At 41.0% G+C, this 12,537-nt stretch overlaps 1 protein-coding gene and 1 long non-coding RNA gene across 2 annotated transcripts in view; one reads left to right on the top strand and one right to left on the bottom strand.

Moving 5' to 3' along the window:
* LOC101851432 overlaps nucleotides 1-7,190 on the top strand; it is a 16,480-nt gene extending 9,290 nt beyond the window's left edge. Inside the window, exon 2 of the long non-coding RNA XR_220779.3 lies at nucleotides 5,358-7,190. This is a non-coding gene — a long non-coding RNA (uncharacterized LOC101851432). The remainder of the gene's footprint in view (nucleotides 1-5,357) is intronic.
* LOC101849949 (alpha-tubulin N-acetyltransferase 1) overlaps nucleotides 1-12,537 on the bottom strand; it is a gene marked incomplete in the record, with an annotated part of 361,461 nt that overhangs the window by 156,691 nt on the left and 192,233 nt on the right.

Below are 12,537 nucleotides of genomic sequence, written 5' to 3'. Positions count from 1 at the left end.
AGATACAAGGAGATTAATGTTAACTAGTAAGCTTGAATTCATAAATTTCTACAATATTGTTGGGGCCACCAAGTTGCAGTGGGTGGTCAATGAGTTACTGAGCACAAATGTCTCTTACGAAGTTTTGCCAGTCTATCAGAGTTTTTCCGGTTACACCATCTTCAACAATGTAATTTTGACGCAAGTCAATTGTCCAGTAAAAAATTATATCGAGTAACTGAGTTAAGGACACGTGAGAGCCTTTAAAAAGAAGATCCAGTCTGAATGCTCCTTTGACGTTGGCAATGTTTACAGGACAATGTCCAACCTATCGACGAAAACGTCTCTTTGACGTCGGTGAAGACTCATAGAGTCTTTACAGATAGAGCATAAAAACGAATGGACGCGTTATTATACACCCGAAGTTCAGGTGTATAATATCCTGTGTTGTTCTACACCCGAAGTTCAGGTGTATAATATCCTGTGTTGTTCTACACCCGAAATTCTGTGCCTTTCGATGCTGTAAGTCGCTTGGTGCCATAGTGGGCACACTCCAACTTCCCTCTCGCGAGCTCAAATTTGGTCTGGTCGATTGGACGCTTTCTGGATTAATTGTTCGTCGCTGATTTCCTAGAATTTTTAACGACAAAAGAACGTCTGTGTTCGCTCTCAAAATCTTTCAACTTCAGTTGAAATTTCTGCCATGAAGCGAGTTTGCTCCCTTGAACATTCTGCCGCCTCTCTGTGTCCTTCCTCACAGTGAGAAGTGAAAGAGAAACTAGGCAAGGCTTCTGCTTAGCGGCTAGAGTAGAGGCCGAAGGCGGAAGCGGAGAAAACAACAACTCAGAATATCACGCTGCTTGCTTGTTGTCACTTTCCCAAGTGTCTCTTTACGCAACTGCTAAAAAAATACATCTCTTGTCACCTTTAGCAGCACGTGTAGTAGCTCATCAACACGTTTGTTTTGTTTCCTGTTCACGTAGTTAATTTTGAGATTACGATGAAACGCCTCCACATGCAAGTTTGTATTTGATTGTGCGCCTATGCAATAACATGCAGCCCAATAGATAACCTTGTCTTCCTTGACATATTCACTTTTGGAAATAAACGATGAACAAAGGGAACTTCTGAACTCCATACTCTTCAAATGCTCCTGTGAGTTTGCCAAATTTTTGTTCCTCCACTTCATCTCTCAACAGGCACAGCATTTTATGGACCTCGTCTTGCATTTCTTTCGGCACAAGCTCTTGTCTTTTTTCCCTCCAAGCTCTGTCTACATGCCACTTGCAATATAGTCTTTTATCAGGCTTTGGAAACACTGCACACCAGGCATTATAAAATGAAGGTGCTAAATCACTCATAAAACATTTTGTGTAAAAATCAGTATTGTTATTCGCTTCTTTTACAGCACGAAGAAAAGTTTCTAATACATGACTGTCTTCCTTGTTGCAAATAGCAAATGCAACAGGAACCTCTTGGCTTGATGCATCAGCAACAACAACAACAACAACAGATAGGCCTATTAACAAATATTTCTATTGTGTTGTGGAGTGTGTGGAGTCCATGTAAATACAGTTGAAACAGTTATTCTTCATCATTTCTCTTTGAAAGGGAGATTTGAGTGCAAAGTAAAAAAATCATCTTTACCTAAACTATTAATTTAATCTTTTCCCCTTTGAAGCTTTAAGAAAGTTTTATGATAATCCCCTCTTTCTTTCAGTTCTTCATCCCACAGATAGACACTGCATACGTCGTTTGAATGTTTGCGTGCATGCGAAATCTGAAACGCATGTTTTATGTTCTGTATATCTTTCAGTGCTCAACAGCCGAGGTCCCCCTTCCAAGTTCCCCACACAATAAACGCTCTACAGCCTGTGCTATGTGGAAGTGGGAGGACTGTGTTGAAGGCAGCAATCTTGGCCACATCTTTGCCCACAATGAAACAAGCAGTTTCTTCCTTGTTACATTGGTGGGGGCAAAGACCTGGAGACCTTCTTCCACCATGTACCCATCTTCCTTTGCCAAGAATGCATGGAAGACAGACATCTCATGTCCCTCCCCATCCTCACACTTGATTGTTAACGGTGGATACAAATAGTTGTTCACTTTGTAAGTACAGTTAGTTTATAAGGCACTGCGGATAGGTCTGAAGCAGAGCTTTCATGGCTGCACTTTGAAAAGCTAGGCAAATGTAGCTCCTGGTCTTTCTCTGAGTAAAAGACCTCGAGAGGTACAATCTTGGAGCCTTGTACTTGTCGGACGGAGGGCATGGCAGTGGTCCATGGGGTCCCGTGTCGGTGACACATGCAGCACCGGAGGTGGTAGACTCTGGTCGCTGGTGGTAGACACTCTCTGGTCGCTGGTGGTAGACACTCTCAGGTCGCTGGTGGTAGACACTCTCTGGTCGCTGGTGGTCACTGTTTGGAAGATACAGACAACAAAAAAACAAATCAAACAAGTGATGAAAATGCAGGAAGACATTCTGTAAACTCCCATTCTGCTAGACACTACTTCATGATATTTTTTCTAACAGTTCCTTCTGCAGTTGGGAACAGACAAGTTGTGGAGGTAGCACCAACAAATGCTGAAAACTTGTTACATTTTCATTGAAGGTAGTGCGTAAATGCAGTGGACATAGGTACGTCTGTTAGTTTCTTTTCTTATCTTTTTTTTTTTACAGCAGATATAGGCCTATCAAGTCATTTACAGAGTAGTAACTTATTTGTAGTTCAAAACTCATACAGTTACGAGCGCCGTAGAACCCCATACTAAACTTTTTTTTAAAAACAACCATTTTTGCTGCACATTCCTCCATCTCACCACTGTTAAAATAAGGAAAGTAAGGGCTCATGAATACGTTTAGAAGAATCAAGTTAAGGATTGCTGCACTTGTATTATCTTTGAAGAAATTTGCAAGTGGACCCGCTAGCATTGCCTCGTGAGCACTTGTGTTGATAAGTGTTCCCGTTCTTTGTGCGGCCGGGTTCCTTGATTTCTGGAAACTGCGTTGTTCTCATTCATGATTGATGGAGGCGAAGAGACAGGGCAGGCAGAGCACATAGTTCTCTGATGTACAAACAGAGGTTTGTGAGTGAAGGGAAAATATGTGCCTGCATTGCCTGTTGTTATGACAGATCACTTTATCCTGGGTGCATCTTTTGACTAGCCAAGTAAAACTTAACCACGCTGTGAATAGTAATGTGAATACAACCAGCTTGTGTCCCACGCACTCACACTCTTAAACGTTTTAAGATCCAATTACCCGTACCCAGCTGTACAGAGAACTGCGAATAAAACTAACTGGTGTTTCGAGCGCTCATATGACCTTGTGCAGTTGCAAGCGCTGTAAAACCCCGCCATACTAAGCTAAAAACTCACATGGCCTTATGCAGTTGTGTGAGCGCTGTGAAACGTTTCCCCAGACAAATATAGTTGGTGCACCCAGGATGAAAGCTTTCTGTTTTGGCTAACTGAACTGATATATTGTTTCCACCTGCCAGCCTCATGATACGACATCAAGCAGTGCTGAACAAGGGAAGTCAGTTTGTACCAAACATGCCTTAAGGCAGCGAGTGATCACGTGATTGGTCTCTATGTGGAAGGTTTGGGGGGGGGGGGGGGCAGGAGTGTTGATTCTTACCCCCCCCCCCAACCCCCCTTCCTGCCCCTGTCTCAACTTGGTGTGCCTACAAAATGTACTGCTGTCATTGGAGGTTGCCAAGACCAAAGGTCTTATTTTTCAAAGTGATTTCAAGTGTAGTTTGTTTTTGTCGCCAACGAAAGGAAGGAGTCATCAGAGAGATCATGCTCTAAAGATTATAATTAGGTGCATATTATGGTTGGGAGGGGGGGGGGGTTCTTATACTGTTCGTGTATTTTTCACTTTTTTTTTTACTAACTGGTGCGTGTATTGTGCCGTAAAATTTGGACCACGTTTATTTCACTACGTGTACGTGTTAGGAATTGTCTCTATACTTGCGTGCATAAAATTATATCAGTACTGGCAAATCATTATATTTTATTACTTTATCTTACCAATAATTTAAAGATTTTGTGAAAGTGCAGGCATTCGTAAAAAAAAAAACAAAGTGGCAAAATGTGCATTAACCTCACTTACATCTAATGATGAAGTGAGGAGGGCAATTGCCGTTGCATATTTTTCTCAGTGAAGTTTATGTCCACTGCAAGAATTGAGCATTTGTTGGTGTTACTGAAGGACTTGTTCATTTTTTTTCTCCTCCACCAAACAATACTGTCTGTTGCTGGTGATGGACGTAACTAAAAGTGAGCTTCTGAGGAGATTCTGAAAAAGTGAATAAAACTGAAATAAGTATATTAACATATTATATTTACATTTCATTTTACATGAACAGAATGTACTTTGTTTGTTCATTTACATGAACATAATGCGTTGTCAATGAAACAATGCTTTTGTGATACCACCAAGTGGCATTTTATTCCACATTCTCTTCTATCCCACCCTTCAAAAGTCCCTGGGGTGGACGCTGAAAAGGAGAGATGTGCAGCTATGGACATGTTCCTCCTGCTATGCTCTGGATCCAAGTAATCCAAGTACATATATATTTTGTAAATTGTGAGCAAGTTCCCAGTCATTGATAATTGATATAATTATTGTTTCCCGAAACAAGAAGCTCCCGTTGAGTGTAGCCTGTTCCTAGTTTCAGGGATGACATCTTTTCCAAGTCTTTATTGTTGCAGTCAATAACATCGTCACTACAGGAGTACAGCTGGGGATTGGACGTATGATTTGAAAATGACATACCTCCCGCAAAATGAAATCCTGCCTCAAAGATATAAAATTGTAGAGTTCAAGCTTCACAGGGTATATCATTATTATACTGTACATCTTCTTTTTTGTGAACCTTGTAATTTTGAAAAGGTCTTCCGATGTTCAGATACAAAATGTAATTCTGCGAATATCTTGATAACCAACTCGTTTCCAGTGGGTCACCTGTGGACGTGTGCCAGCTGCTATGACTGTAGCTCTGGATCTAAGTAATCCAAGTATCTTTTGTAAACTGTGAGCCAGATCCCATTCATTGATGACTGATATAATTATTGTTACCGAAACAAAGAAGCTCCCGTGTTATTTTCTAGGCCTACAATTGTCATTGCCAAGGACCGAAAGCAACAGCATAATTCTTCCACGGCACTTCATCGTAATCGTGAGATTGCGAGTTCGGGGGTTCGAGCCTCAGTTTGGTCCGACGTGTCCTTGGGAAAAGCACTTTACACGAACTTCCCACTCGGCTCGGTCCTATCGGAGACGGACGTTAAACTAGGAGGTCCCGCCCCTTAAATAACCTTATAGTGTTGATAGGGGCGTTAAACCTATACCATTTCATGTCATTCCAAAGGCTGCTGTCACCATAGGAGTCATCAAAGACTTTCTCTTGGCTCAAATCTGTGGGTGAGGCTGGACAAGACATTACAGCATCAGTGGACGACAGGGTGGACTAGCATGACCCCAGGCCAAAGTGAGTTTCAGTGATTGGTACTGTTTCCTCTGCCATTCTGCGACTTTTAAATGCTTGGCAATCTCATGAACACTCTTCTCTAGTAAGGGTATAATCTCACTGAGGGGGCTCTCCTGAAACACTAGGTCTTTTGTGAGGCCTTTTCTTTTTTCCTGGGTCCAAGTAATCCAAGTATATTTGGTAAACTGTGAGCAAGTTCCCAGTCATTGATGATTGATATAATTATTGTTTCCCGAAACAAGAAGTTCCCGTTGAGTGTAGCCTGTCCCGGGTTTCAGGGAAGACATCTTTTCCAAGTCTTTTCGAAAGCATATTAACATATTATATTTACATTTCATTTTACATGAACAGAATGTACTTTGTTTATTCGTTTACATGAACATAATGCGTTGTCAATGAAACAATGCTTTTGTGATACCACCAAGTGGCATTTTATTCCACATTCTCTTCCATCCCACCATTCAAAAGTCCCTGGGGTGGACGCTGAAAAGGAGAGATGTGCAGCTATGGACATGTTCTTCCTGCTATGATTATAGCTCTGGATCCAAGTAATCCAAGTACATGTATATTTTGTAAATTGTGAGCAAGTTCCCAGTCATTGATAATTGATATAATTATTGTTTCCCGAATTATTGTTACCCAAAACAAGAAGTTCCCGTTGAGTGTAGCCTGTCCCGGGTTTCAGGGATGACATCTTTTCCAAGTCTTTATTGTTGCAGTCAATAACATCGTCACTACAGGAGTACAGCTGGGAATTGGACGTGTTGTTTGAAAATGACATATCTCCCGCAAAATGAAATCCTGCCTCAAAGATATAAAATTGTAGGGTTCAAGCTTCACTAGTTATATCATTATTATACTGTACATCTTCTTTTTTGTGAACCTTGTAATTTTGAAAAGGTCTTCCGATGTTCAGATACAAAATGTAATTCTGCGAATATCTTGATAACCAACTCGTTTCCAGTGGGTCACCTGTGGACGTGTGCCAGCTGCTATGACTGTAGCTCTGGATCCAAGTAATCCAAGTATCTTTTGTAAACTGTGAGCCAGATCCCATTCATTGATGACTGATATAATTATTGTTACCGAAACAAAAAAGCTCCCGTGTTATTATCTAGGCCTACAATTGTCATTGCCAAGGACCGAAAGCAACAGCACTTCGACCTTTGAGACAGAGATGACACCTCCAGGCCTGGTATACACAAACATGTAATTATATAACCTCTTTGGTAAACAGTGTCAGTGGGTGATCCTTCGTACTGCGGCGAGCATTCATCATGCGACACTTTTCTCCATTAAAAAATCCAAATGTCATTAAAAAAGTTATTCCCCCTGGTGCAGTAAGAACTCAGGTCTTTGACTGTACTTACATCGCTCTGTTTTAGTAACTTTTTCAAGAAATCAAACTTCCACAGGGAAACTTACGTGTCGTGGACCTCTAGCAAGAAATGATTGTAATGAACAGTGTACATATGTAGCATTATGGCATGTCTGTGCTGAGTCTTTGTATATGTAGCATTATTTATGGCATGTCTGTACTGAATCTTTGTACATGTAGCATTATAATGGCATGTCTGTGCTGAATATCTTTGTACATGTAGCATTATAATGGCATGTCTGTGCTGAATATCTATGTACATGTCTGCTGATGTTCTGTGACATCCTCGCCACATGTCCCTCGTGGGTCAATAAACTTTCTCCTATCTTACAGAATGATCTTTACGTGTCTGATTATGCTTCACGCGCGTGCTTGATGTGAGAGAGAGAGAGAGAGGGGGGGGGGTTGCGAGCGCCGTAAAACCCTGTACTAAACAAACAAGGAGAGAGAGAGAGAGAAGGGGGGGGGGGGGGGAAGAGAGACTGGTTGTTAGTATAGTAAGAATTTTACAGCGCTCGCAACTGCATAAGCAGGTCATATTGACTCATATAAGCACACAAACCACAAGTTGGTTGCATTCACAACAGTTCACAGAGACGGCTCATTATCCCCATAGACACACTATGTGAATGTGGGTACCCTTGTGTGTGAGTACGTGGTAGCCTACATGTAGTGCCATTGATATATATTATGATAGGTCCTACTTCCCTACGTCTGTACTTTTCCCTCTGATGTTTCTGTCTTCTTACTTTTCCCCAGCACTAAATGACCATCATTCTGTCCCCGTGGTTTTATGCAAAAAAAATTATGACGCAAACTGAGCCCAAAAGTGTGAAATTACGCGATTCTGTTAATTTCAACAAAGAATGATAAATGGAAATAATCAGAAATTATCCCAAAAATGATCAAATTTTGCTAAATTATGCGGGGTGCATAAAACCCAGGGGACAGATCATTATTTATGTAGATATATGCTTCTCTTTGCTTGATCTTGTGTAAGTGTAATTTCACAATTTTGGGCTCAGTTTGCATAATTTCACAATGTTACTTGCATAAAACGACAGGGACAGCTAAAAATGTAGAAAGGAAAATACTTCAGAAATGTTAGGGTGGGTGGTTGGAGTTGGAGTGCGCCGCTGGGGGTAGGTCCTATTTCTTTACTTCCTCTCTGTTGTTTCTTTCTGTCTGTCTTACTTTTTCCCTGCACTAAAAGACCATCATTGTGTTGATATACTTCTCTTTACTTGATCTTGAAGGCTTGTGTAAGCAGTAGTGTAAGGGAATTGTGTATCGTTGTATGTAGGCTACATGACTACATGAGTGGAATGAGAGCACTTCTGTGGTGTAAGGATAGGGGCTTCTCGGTCACACGTGGAAGACCCCAGTTTCATCCCAGTCCAGACTCGAACCAAAGAGTCTGCATACTACATGATAACAAGAGGGTCCTCTCCTCTCTTTGAGCCAACTAAAAATGTGTCCTCAAAATTCGGTGGCGCAAAGAGCGGACTTCCGGCGAACACTTTTTTTGGCTGAGTGAACCATCTTGTTTATCTTTGATCGAACCAAAGATAGTACATAACAAGATGGTCCACTCAGCCAAAAAAGTGTCTGCCGGAAGTCCGCTCATTGCTTCAGATGGCGCTGCAGTCTGTTTTGAAGCTCTCTTTCGTTGTTTCTCCAAGAAGAATAGGAATATAGTAGCACCTCTCCTTGTGTGCGCAGATCGACTGCTGTTCATCAGCTGTTCGGGTTCGTTCAATGCGGAGTTTAAGTTGTTTTACAAAAAATATTTAATGACCTCTCGCCTCTCATTCTAAAGTCAAATTAAACAAAGAAAACAGTCGCCTCTTCCGGAGATTTTTTTGTCAGCGTAACCAATTTTAAAAAGCGTTCTTTTGAAATTTAAATTCTTTTTTATTCAAAAACTTGTCAGTTTCACTTTTATTTTTTTCACACAAGTAGGGTAACTCTGTTCGCAAAGGGTGCGCATTTGCGAAGAGGACGCCACCGAATTTTGAGGACTCTTTTTTAATTGTCTCAAAGAGAGGTGTGGACTACCTTGTTGTAATGTTATGCATGACCATTGATCCCTCTCAGCCCAGACTGGCCGTAACAAGCAGGGTCGAACCAAAGAGTCTACATAACAAGAGGGGCCACTTCTCTCTTCGAGCCAATTAAAAAAGTGTCCTCAAAATTCGGTGGCGCCCTCTTCTCAAAATCGCACCTTTTGCGAACAGAGTTATCCTACTTGAGTTTTAAAAAATCAAAGTGAAACTAGCATGTTTTTGAATGAATTTCGGAAGAACGCTTTTTTAAAATGGTTACGCTGACAAAAAACCTCTTCCGGAGGAAAGGGTGATTGTTTTCTTCGTTTAATTTGACTTTAGAATGAAAGGCGAGATGTCATTAAAATTTTAAAAACCTAAAACTTCGCACTGAACGAACCCGAACTGCTGATGAACAGCAGTCGATCTGTGCACGCAAGGAGGTGCTATTCCTATTCTTCTTCTGGAAAAACGAAAGAGAGCTTCTAAACAGACTGCTGCGCCATCTGAAGCAAAGAGCATACTTCCTGCGGACACTTTTTTGGCTGAGTGGCCCATCTTTTTATGTACTATCTTTGATAATACACGTAATATTTTATGGAAATTCCCGGTCGCTGTCTGTATCTTGCGCACTGTCGCAAGTGATGCTAGCGCTGCCGTGCCGTGGCAGAGCGACGTATCTGCACGTTTTTGAGTTACGTCACGCTGCCATTGGAAATATGGGCGTGGTCCTTCAGTTGCGTCTGTTTTGCCATAGTGAAATACATGTACATGTATCCTATTTGTGGAGCAGATGCGTCTTCCTGCCTTTGACACAAGGTGCAGAATGGGTATAGCTGCGTCCATTCAAACGAAGATTATACAGAAATTATTAATTTTTGCAGATACATCGATCTGCCTTGGCACAGTAGAGCTGTTAGCTCTCTTGATTCCCTTAGAGACCATAAATACCTTCCCCTTTCCGCCCCACAGCTTGCGTGAGCGCTCCCACAAGTTTGTTTTGCAAGGGCGTCTCTATTGACTGTCCAACTTCGTACAACAAGCCCTCCCTCGACCAACAAATGTGTCACGACACGGTGCAATCAGGCGCTAGTCAATTTTGGGGCATATGGAGTTATTGGTACCATCTTAAAACTTGTTAATTTGTCTTGCTTTTGATGGAAATACTATCCATCTATCTTCAATAGAAGTCGAGATACTTTCGATTCAAGGAGATGGGGGTCACATGGTGTCAGAGGTGAAATTAGAGAGAAAATGGCTGCCAAAGTTTGGGAACTTCTTAAGCTTGAGAATCCCTGTAAACTGTAAATTCATATTTTGTGTACATTTAATCAACGTTTTTCCGTAAAAGCCAAACAGCAGTGTGTTTTTTATTACATGTATTTTTAATCGACATAAAAAGTGTTGAGCTAAAACATAAAAATTGAAAATTCACAAAAAATTGCCTAACGGCAAGAAAAATGCCGTTTTCTTTTATTCATTTTGACGAGCACCTGATTTCACCGCGATGCATCCCAAATGTTGTTTACCGACGCAGAGCCAGTGATGTAGTAGTGCTGCCGTCATTTGTAAAAATACAGTACGTGCAGGGTTTTTTAAAACAATTTTAACCGGGAGCCAAAACATTGAATGGTGTTACCGATAAAAAAAATTTTGCTTTACTTTAAATCTTTAAAGATTATAATAAAAAAGAAGTTACCAAAATTGTATTCTTAAAAGAATTTTGACTCGGGACATTTGCAAAGATTTTGTGTTGTTGGTAAGTAATAATATTCAGTTTTTATGGCTCTCCTGTAAAATTGTAAAATTGTAAAACTGCACATACTCTATTTTTGTTTAAAATGACGGCAGAGAGGTTTGGCAGTTTCGCGGTCGCATGAAGAATTTCCAAATGTGGAGACAGTTTGATCGAGTATCTCCGTCTTTCTGCTTGGAGACTGAATCCTCCTCTCAGGCCGGTTTGGGTCCGACAGGCAAGGCAGAAGCCCGCCTCACTCCTAAATGGTCTTAATTCTATCGATGGTGGCGTAAAAACACCTTATAAAAGTATGTACAAATACTGTTTTATTTCTCGGGGGCTTGGAACAGAGGAACTGTTACTTGTTTAGATTTAGTTTTGAGCTAGTATTACAGCACTTGAGGCAAAATTCATAATGAGTCATAATATAATCTGTCCCCGTCGTTTTATGCAAGAAAAATTCGGAAATTATGCAAACTGAGCCCAAAAAAGTGAAATTATGCGGTTCTGTTAATTTTAACAAAGAATGATAAAGGAAAATATTTAAAAAATTATGTAAAAAATGATCAAACTTTGCTCAATGATGCGGGGTGCATAGTAAAACCACGGGGACAGATACGTACCGAGGATTAGAGATGTTACAAGAGAGCAAAATACATGTAGGCCTACATAAAAGAAGAAGGAGAGAGAAAGACGATACATGTTTAAAAGCAAAGGAGCAAACCACACGAGAGCACCCGCCAACCACCCACTGCCGTTACTTAGCACGATGATTTTCTCTGTGGATTATGAAAAAGTTTAGCCTGAGTTTTTTTGTGTTTTTTTTTTCACCCTCAACTTTGGTTCTTTGGGTAGATTTTCAGTCTGTCCACCTTTTTGGCTTAGCGGAGGCGGACTGTAAAATCAGAGGTTCTGCTTCTCAGAAAGAAAAAAAACAACTTTTCATGATAGATCTAGGGCGCTGAATCCATGTGTCACAACGCGCCTGAATCAGGCGTTCGTCAATTTTTGGGCATGTGGAGCTAGTAGTGGTATCATCAGAAAGCTGATTAATTTGCCTTGTTTCCAATGAAATAAATAGCCATCTATCTTGAATAGAACTCAAGATATTTGCGATTGAAGGAAGTGAGGTGGACCTAAAAGAGGTTAAGCCAAACAGTATAAATTAAATAAAAATTTCCAAACTGGCGGGGAAATGCCTGTTTGTCCAATTTCGTTATTTTGACGTGCACCTGATTTCACCACGCTGCCTCACATAAAATTATATAGATCTATTATTATGCTATATCGTTGGCGTCAGACTCTAAAACGGAAACCCTAATTTTTCAGAAAATTGTCATTTTCCCCCCTTATCTTCTACCAGAGCTGCTCAGATTTGGAGTTGCGTGATCTTTTTTTTTTCTTTTACTTGTGGCAGTAGATCATTATAAAATAGATTACTTTGGTCACTTAGAACGACACCTGACCATTGTGAAAGAAGTGCTTGAAGGAAGAGCCAGGGGAAGACAGAAAGTAACGTGGATGGACTGGTCTGGGTCTTGCAGAATGAGCTTTCTAATCTTCGGCCCTTATTTGGTCTAAATAATAAATGTGTTGCTTTACTTTTTACTTTGATCCACCGCTTGTACTTATACCTTTTTGTGTGTCACGGGAAGAAAGAGACGCCTCTCTGCCACCAGCCCCCCTGAGCCTGGGATCCCCCTGACCCAAGCTCTCTGGCTGGCGACAGAGAGACGCCTCTTTCTTCCCCCGACACCCAAAAGTGTATACGCGGCGGATACAAGTTTAGATCTAAATAGCACTCCATGTAGTATGATGTCGGCCCTGCAGGGGCACTAAGTGCAAACGGGACCTCAATTGTACACGAGTGCCCAAAAAAACCCACAAAAAAAAAAAAAA

Source organism: Aplysia californica, unplaced genomic scaffold (assembly GCF_000002075.1).
Source record: "Aplysia californica isolate F4 #8 unplaced genomic scaffold, AplCal3.0 scaffold00441, whole genome shotgun sequence".
NCBI lineage: Eukaryota > Metazoa > Mollusca > Gastropoda > Aplysiida > Aplysiidae > Aplysia > Aplysia californica.
Note: the sequence above shows the minus strand (reverse complement) of the source record. Positions and strands in the feature narration are given on the sequence as shown.